Genomic DNA, 8563 nt, shown 5'->3' with positions numbered 1-8563 from the left:
CCCCCGGAACCATTAGGTAACTACTGCAGAGGATTCCACCTATAAAGAAATGTTAGAAATGAGAAAAGGGAAATTTAAAATACAGATGATGAAAACAATGAAGGAAATTGCTGAGAAAGTGGAAAATAACCACTTTAGTTATTTATTTCCTTTAAAAAAATGAAGGAAATTGCTGAGAAAGTGGAAAATAAATAACCAAAAGGAAATCCAAAAACAGAATAAAATAAGATATAAACAATATGAAGAATATAGAAAGGACATAGCAGAGTTGAAGGAATTTAAGCAGTCAATTAGGGAACTTAAAGATGCAATAGAAAGTATCAACAACAGATTAGACCATGCAGAAGAAAGAATCTCAGAGGTAGAGGACAAAGCTCTTGAGATATCTCAGATAGGTAAATAGGCAGAAAAGAAGAGAGAGAAAGCAGAATGTTCACTGACAGAATTATGGGACTTCATGAAGCATTTAAACATACGAGGTATAGTTATCCCAGAAGGGGAAGAAGAATGCCCCAGAGGAATGGAAGCCATACTAGAGAATACTATAAATGAAAATTTCCCAAATATCACCAAAGATTCTGACACACTCCTTTCAGAGGGATATCGGACCCCAGGTCACCTCAACTTTAATAGAGCTTCTCCGAGACACATTGTAATGAGCTTGTCCAAAGGTAAGACAAAAGAAAAGATTTTGCAAGCTGCCAGGAGTAAGCACCAGTTGACCCACAGGGGCAAATCCAACAGGGTGACTGCAGACTTCTCTAATGAAACTTTTCAAGCCAGAAGACAATGGTAACCTCTCTTTTTTTTGAAAGTCATCATCAAAAAAAGAAAGAAAAGAAAAGAAAGTCATCTTATTAGAAATACATGAAGTGCACTTAATACAATGAAATAAGTTTCTTGGTACCACCAGTGAGATAGACATTATGCTCTTATTATTTCCCTCAAATGAGGGTTTTGTCAAATTTCCCTCCTAACCTCTACTGAGATGATTTCAATCCAGGGAGGTTTGAGTAAACTTTTCACAGAAATTATAGTGAAGAAGCTGACCTTTAACATTTGGGTCCTCCCAAGTACACATCGGAAAAAACTATTTTGCGCCAATGGGCTCCATCTTCGCTGGTGACTAAGCACTGACAGATCTTTATTGGCAGGCAGGGAGAGACCACGGCAGCAATTACAGGCCCAAACCCACTGTCATCTGAACCTCAGCCGCTGACCAGAAAAAATTCCCATATTCAGACTAGATGTGTGACATGAAAGAAGAAACCTAAATCCATATGCCTTTTGGTCAATCAGAGGTTCTGTTTTACAGATTAGGCTGGTAGCTCTTAGCCTTATATTTACAAATATTTGTAGCATATGTAGAACTTCAAGCTTCTAAAGCTGTTACTGAAGTTTCTAGTAGACAGCTTTTACTAACAACTGCTCGTTATGACATGTGCTTTATGAAATGTGTCTCGTGGAAGAGACAACAATGTGCAATACTGGGTTTCCTATAGCTGTGCTCTGCGTTCAGAAACGCAGATTTTCACATATGGATTTACATGTTGAAACCAGTGTCATAAACCATCTGTGATACAAAAACAATGGTCAGTTTAAGTTACCAAGAAGAAATAAAAGAATTAGTATCTGCTTGGAGCCTTCTCTTCCTTCTTATTCATTTGAGGACTCCTTTTCATGTGTCAAGAACAAGAATGCAGGTAAGGTCCCAGAGAGGCAAACATGACCCAATCATTTGAAAATACCTCATTAGTTTGGAAATTAGAACCAAAAAGCTATGGACTCCCACCTGGCTGACCCTCCTCCCTACTTACAGATTAAAGAAATTTCAATCTTCCTGACCTGGAACACTTCCACTAAAAACATATGGTTATACCTTATCCTAAAACGGCACCATGCAGGCATTTAAGACCAAACCAGTTAATTCTAAGGATGTGCAGGAGTAGTAGGAAAGTAACACTAATCAAACTTCCAGCATTGGATCATGCTGAACTCAGAACATTCACCCTGAGGACTTATGAAACACAACCCCCAGCTTGCAGCAGCTGCCGCCAATGCCCACTGGCAAGCAGCTCCGCCACACACAGCAGCTTCAGCACAGGTCAGGGGCACTGTCACCAGAGCCCACACACTTCAGGGAACAGGGTAGAGGTGAAAAAGCTGGATTCTCTTCCAGAAGAAGAGGCAGAAGCTCCAAGATGCAACTAAGAACCAATAGACTGGAGCATGTGACAAACAAAGTTAACAGCAGGGAAGACAGCTTTAGCAAGAACCCAAAGGAAAGGAGGGCTCTGACCTGGGGACCCTGTCAGAAGTGATTCTGTCCCAAGGCCATAGATCATTTCCAAGTCTGTTGTACATTTAAGGTGTAGGAGTCAAAAGTTTGATGTTTAACACATAATGGAAGCTCTGGAACATGAGATGGATGGCACAGACTCTGCTCACTGGCCAGTGATGGAATGCTGCAACACTTGATGCATCATGTCCTCTTCATCAACATCATAATCCACAAAAGTATCATAAGAAAATTGGTGCTGGTCCTGGATGTGCTCTATGAAGTTGGTGCTGTGGTAGTTGGGGGTCTCCCTAGGGCATAGAGGCACATATCGGACAAACCACAGATCTGGTATCCTTGCTGTGGGATAGTTTACAATTATCCACAAGTCCTTCCTGGTCAAAGTTCTTCTCGGGACAATAAGGACAAGGAAAGGTATAACAACTTGGGACATTCCTTGGCTGAAAGGACACATCCTTAGTGGTGGCTTTCACACCTTCCATGATGTAATTCTGATATTTAGAACAGGTAGCCACATGGGCCCGGATCTTGGATAAAAAAAAATTCTAACGGCAGCCATAGCAAGAAGTCTCTGTGCTCTCAATCTGCAGCTTGAGCTCCACAGCTCAGATGCCAGGTGCCAGAGCGCTGCAACAGACCCCACAGACAGGTTTCTTCAGCTTCAGACATTCCTGCAGGCATGCAGAGCAAAAGATGTGTCTGCAGGGCACCTGCACAGGCTTCTTGTACACCTCTAAGCACACTGGACACGTGAAGCGGCCTAGGGAGTCGGCCTCCGCTACCCACCTGGCCTGCTGCACACCACCCTCAAGCTCCTGCTGTTGTGCTGCCATCTTGCCATCCTTGAGCGCCAAGCAATGGCAGCCAAGAAAAGGCCATCTCTCTTTAATTTACTTAAACAGAACAATTTCCAGCCCAGAATTCTATATGCCGCTAAGCCAAGCTTTAAAATTGATGGAGAAATCAAATCTTTTAGTGATATGCAAACACTGAGGAAATTTGCTACAACAAGACCAGCTCTGCAGGAAATACTTCAACCTCTTCTACACACTGACTATCACAATGGACCACCAGCAAAGTGGGTACTCAGAAATTAAAGGACAGAACCTAGCTTCCACAATGAGGGAAAAGACAAACTAAGCAATTGACTTTCACTAAACAAGATGAATAGAACTCCACCACACTTATCAATTATCTCAAAAATGTTAATGGCTTGAATTTCCCACTGAAGAGGTATAGATTGGCTGACTGGATTAAAAAAACACAAGCCAGCCATATGATGTCTACAGGAAACACATCTAGCCTCAAAAGACAGATTAAAACTCAGAGTTCGGGTTTCAATTTTTCAGGCAAGCAGACTACAGAAGAAAATAGGGGTTTCAATCTTATTTTCAGATATATGTGGATTTAAAGTAACTAAAGTCAAAAAAGACAAAGATGGTCACTTCATATTGGTCAAGGGAAAAATACAACAAGAAGACATTTCAATTCTAAATATTTTTGGACCCAACTTAAATGCTCCCAGATTCTTGAAACAGACATTAACAGTCTGAACAATATGATATCCCATAACACCATAATAACAGGGGACTTTAACACTCCTCTTACAGAGCTGGAGAGATCCTCTAAACAGAAATTAGGGGGGAAGGGCAAGATGGCAGACTGGAGTCAGCCTCCAACAGAAGCTCCCATCTAGAAGATAAAGTCCAGAAAATACCTGATTAAGCTGAAGATTGGGAGCTGAGCTGAGAGAGAAGAGTGATATCTGCAGGTCACCTTTACTGAGGCATCCTGCGACTCCAGGTGAGCAGTAAACTAAGGACCTGTTGTCTCACACCACATATGAGAGGTACAGGAAGTGGGGTCTACTTCCCTAGAGGAATCCTGATGAGACTCCCAACATTCTCTCCCAGGCAGAAAAATGGAACTAACTTTTTCACTGCCATTCTGAACTCCCAGTTCACCCCTCCGCAGCCTTGCCTACATAGACTGTGAGAGGAGGCTCAAGAGCATAGTCCCCCCACCCAGGCCAGACCAAGCACCCTGCTGCCGGCCTGCTTGTGACTGCCAGAGCCAGCACTCCCCAGGCTGTGCTCTCCATGCCCAGCCCTCCCATCCCGACTGGCCCCCATGACCAGCTGGCCCACCTGTGACTGCCAGAGCCTCCTCCTACCCACCCAGCCACCCATCTGGGACTGCCAGAGCCAGTGCTCCCTGGGCTGAGATCCCCGCAACCTCATGGCCCGCCTGTGACCATCAGAGCCCACAATCCTTGGGTTGTGCTCCCTGCGCCCGCCCCCCCCCAACACACATGGCCGGCCCGCCTGAGACTGCCAGAGCTGGCGCTCTCCAGTCATTGCTCCCCACCTCCCTGCACCCTTCCAGCCTCTGTGTTGCCTTCACCCACCCAGACTCCTGAGTGCCCTCCTTTGTGCCGTGCCCCTGCCCAACCAGACTCCTAAGTGGAGCCCTCTCCTTGCTAAAGTCAATGGGCACCAGGGACTGCTGGAATTGCTACAGCCTCCCCATCCCTGCTCCTGGATCTGTGTGCCCACACTCCCAGAGTTGCTCCTACAGCCAGAACTCCCTGGCTGTGGCAGTCGCCCTGGGAGCTGCACAGGGTCACTTCCCACAAAGATCCAACTTGAATAGAGTGAGCCCACCAGGGTCTGATTTTGAAGAGATATCTCCCTAACTCTACAGTCTCCCAGAGGAAACCAGAACTCACTCTGTACAGATACCAGTGCTGCAGAGTGGCAGGGGCAAAGGCATAGTGGCTATAGGAAAAAAGTATTCCCTGACTTGCCACCCTCAGGATTAAACTGAGACCAAGTGGAACACTAGCCAGTGCCTACTGAGTACCTGAGGCGGGCAGGCCTCAGCTCCCCCAACCGGCTGACAGCAGAGGGTAGTGGCTGGGCTGTGGGGGCATTGACTTTCCGTTGACTCTGACAGGCACAAACTCCCAGCACACCTGCTCATTGGAGGGAGCAGGACTTCAGCCCTATTGGGCCACCATTGACTGGGCATGAAAGAGGAGCAAAGTAGAGAAAGAGATTCAGACCCCTGGTCCAACCCTGCTACCGGGCGAGCCTTTTTGTTCTTCATAGAGCATCAGAGTGAGCCAAACTTGAGCAGCTAGTAGATCTCTGCCTTCTAGTTGCTGGGAAACTTTTGAACTCTCCCACTTGAGAGTTCATACAGACTGGGTCTATTGGTTTGGAACTCCCAACCTGGGCCAATTTCCCAAGGCCCCCCTCGGTTTATACCTTGGTTGCGTAGAAACGGGAAGGGTTGATTTTCCTCCTCCAATAGATATCCACAGGGAGTGGGCTGTCTTAATTGCTTGTATCTCTCCACAGCTAAGACTCCACCAGAGTCACTGATCCACTAGGATCAGACAAGAACCAGCTGAACACAAGACAGAGCCACCTAACCCCATCATACCAAGCAGGTTTCCTCAGCCTCAGACTAATACCATACAGGTCTTTTGCAAAGTTGTAAGGAAAAAGCTGCAGCCATCAGTCCCAGATCCTTGACAAAGAGCTGATTAACCACAACCCTAGAAAATCCCTATCCAATTTCACCTTATCTGCCCATCTAGCAAATGGTGAAAAACAAACATGGGGCAGAATCTGTGGAAAAACTCTGGTAATATGAATAATCAGAGTAGATCAACTCCCCCAAGGAATGATATGACAGATACAGCACAAGATCCCATTCATAAGCAAATGGCTGGGATGTTAGAAATCAAGTTCAGAGTCTAGAAAGCAAACAAGATCAACAGAATGGAGGAAAGAAGGGAATTAGAAATTTAAGAAATTATTCAAAAGATACCTCAAGAATTGAATGATTTCAAAGATAAAATGACCAAAGATTTTGACATGTTGAGGCAAGAGTTTGCAACCCTCAAAGATCTGAAAAATACGGTAGAGTCCCTCGCTAACAGAGTGGAGCAGGCAGAAGAAAGGATCTCTGACATTGAAGATAAAGCTTTTGAATGTGCCCAAGTGCTCAAACAAGAAGAGAAATGAAGAGCAAAAATGGATCATTCTCTCTGAGAGCTCTGGGATAATTCAGAGAAAACTAATATTCGCCTTATAGGAATCCCTAAAGGTAATGAAGTAGCTTCACAAAACACAGAGGCTCTTCTTCATAAAATTATGAAAGAGAACCTTCCAGATATGCCAAGAGATTCTGAAATTCAGATAGCAGACAGAACCCCAGCATGACTCAACCCGAATAAGATGTCCCCCAGGCACATTACAATAAACTTCACTAAAGTTAATATGAAAGAGAAAATTCTGAAAGAAGCTAGGTAGAAGAAAAACATAACCTAAAAGGGGAAAAATATTAGAATGACTGCAGATAACTCTGCTGAAACCTTTCAGGCTAGAAAGGTGGCCGTAGACTTTTAATCTCCTAAAACAAAATAACTTACAACCCAGGATCCTGTATCCAGCTAAACTGAGTTTCATTTATGAGGGAGAAATTAAATATTTTAATGACATTCACATGTTGAAGAAATTTTCCATAACTAATCCAGCTCTCCAAGATATTCTCAGACCTATCCTCCATAATTACCAGTGCAATCCTCCACCACAAAAGTAAACTCACTAAGAAACTTTTGATCAAATTCCAAATTCCACTGGACAACTTGATCCTTAAAATCCTTTCCAAATGGTCAAAGGATTAAAAATGTCCACTGGACAACTCGATACTTAAAATTTTAACAAATAGAAGAACATACCATGCTCATGGCTGGGAAGAATCAACATTGTTAAAAAGTCCATACTACTGAAAGCAATATACAATTTTAATGCAATTCCTATTAAGGTTCCATTGTCATATGTCAAAGATCTTGAAAAAAATAATACTTCGTTTTATATGGAATAAAAAAAAAAAAAAAACCTCGAATAGCCAAGACATTACTCAGAAATAAAAACAAAGCAGGAGGAATCACGCTACTGGACATCAACTATACTATAGACATCAACTATACTATAAATCAATAGTGATCAAAACAGCATGGTACTGGCACAAAAACAGAGAGGTACATGTATAGAACAGAAAAAAGAACCAAGAGATGAACCCAACTACTTACCATTATATGATCTTTGACAAGCCAATTAAAACATTCAGTGGGGAAAAGATTCCCTATTTAACAAATGGTGCTGGGTGAACTGGCTGGCAACCTGCAGAAGACTGAAACTGGGTCTACACCTTTCACTATTAACTAAGATAAAAACTGGATTAAAGATTTAAACTTAAGACTAAAACTATAAAATTACTATAAGAAAGTGTAGGGAAAATTCTTGAAGAAATTGGACCGGGCAAAAATTTTATGAGGGGGACCCCCCGGGGCAATTGAAGCAACATCAAAAATACACTATTGGGACATGATCAAACTAAAAAGCTTCTGCACAGCCATGAACACAGTAAGTAAAGCAAGCAGACAGCCCTGAGAATGGGAGAAGATATTTGCTGGTTATATCTCTGACAACGGTTTAATAACCAGAATCCACAGAGAACTCCAATGTTATTACCAAGTAAAGAACAAGTGATCCCATTTCAGGGTGGGCAAGGGACTTGAAGAGAAACTTCTCTGAAGATGACAGGCGCATGGCCTATAGATATATGAAGAAATGCTCACCATCCTTAATCATCAGAGAAATGCAAATCAAAACTACTTTGAGATATCATCTAACACCAGTAAGATTAGCGCATATTACAAAATCCCAGAATCAGAGATGCTGGCATGGATGTGGAGAAGAGGGAACACTTCTACACAGCTGGTGGGATTGCAAACTAACATGTTCCTTTTGGAAAGATATCTGGAGAACACTTAGAGAACTAAAAATAGACCTACCATTTGATCCTACAATTCCTCTACTAGGTATATATCCAGAAGACCAAAAATCACACCACAACAAAGATATTTGTACCAGAATGTTTATTGTAGCCCAATTCATAATTGCTAGGTGATGGAAGAAGCCCAAGTGCCCATTGATCCGTGAATGGATCAATAAATTGTGGTATATGTACACCATGGAATACTATGAAGCCCTAAAGAAGGATGGAGACTTTACCTTCTTCATGTTTACATGGATAGAGCTGGAAAATATTCTTCTTAGCAAAGTATCTCAAGAATGGAAGAAAAAGTATCCAGTGTACTCAGCCCTACTATGAAACTGATTTATAGCTTTCATAGGAAAGCGATAACCCAATTATAGCCCAAGAATATGGGGAAAGGGGAGAGGGAGG

General features: G+C 42.9%; 1 protein-coding gene and 1 pseudogene across 5 annotated transcripts in view; both read right to left on the bottom strand.

Annotated features, from left to right (window-relative positions):
• Positions 1 to 8563, bottom strand: part of PLD1 (phospholipase D1) — a 301656-nt gene that overhangs the window by 83185 nt on the left and 209908 nt on the right. The gene's annotated exons all lie outside the window — the stretch shown is intronic.
• On the bottom strand, positions 2259 to 3184 carry LOC100959768 (annotated as a pseudogene).

This window comes from Otolemur garnettii, unplaced genomic scaffold (assembly GCF_000181295.1).
Source record: "Otolemur garnettii isolate 467f Iridium unplaced genomic scaffold, OtoGar3 scaffold00078, whole genome shotgun sequence".
NCBI classification, from domain to species: domain Eukaryota; kingdom Metazoa; phylum Chordata; class Mammalia; order Primates; family Galagidae; genus Otolemur; species Otolemur garnettii.
The sequence above is the reverse complement of the archived record's forward strand: the minus strand, read 5'-3'. Positions and strand labels throughout refer to the sequence as shown.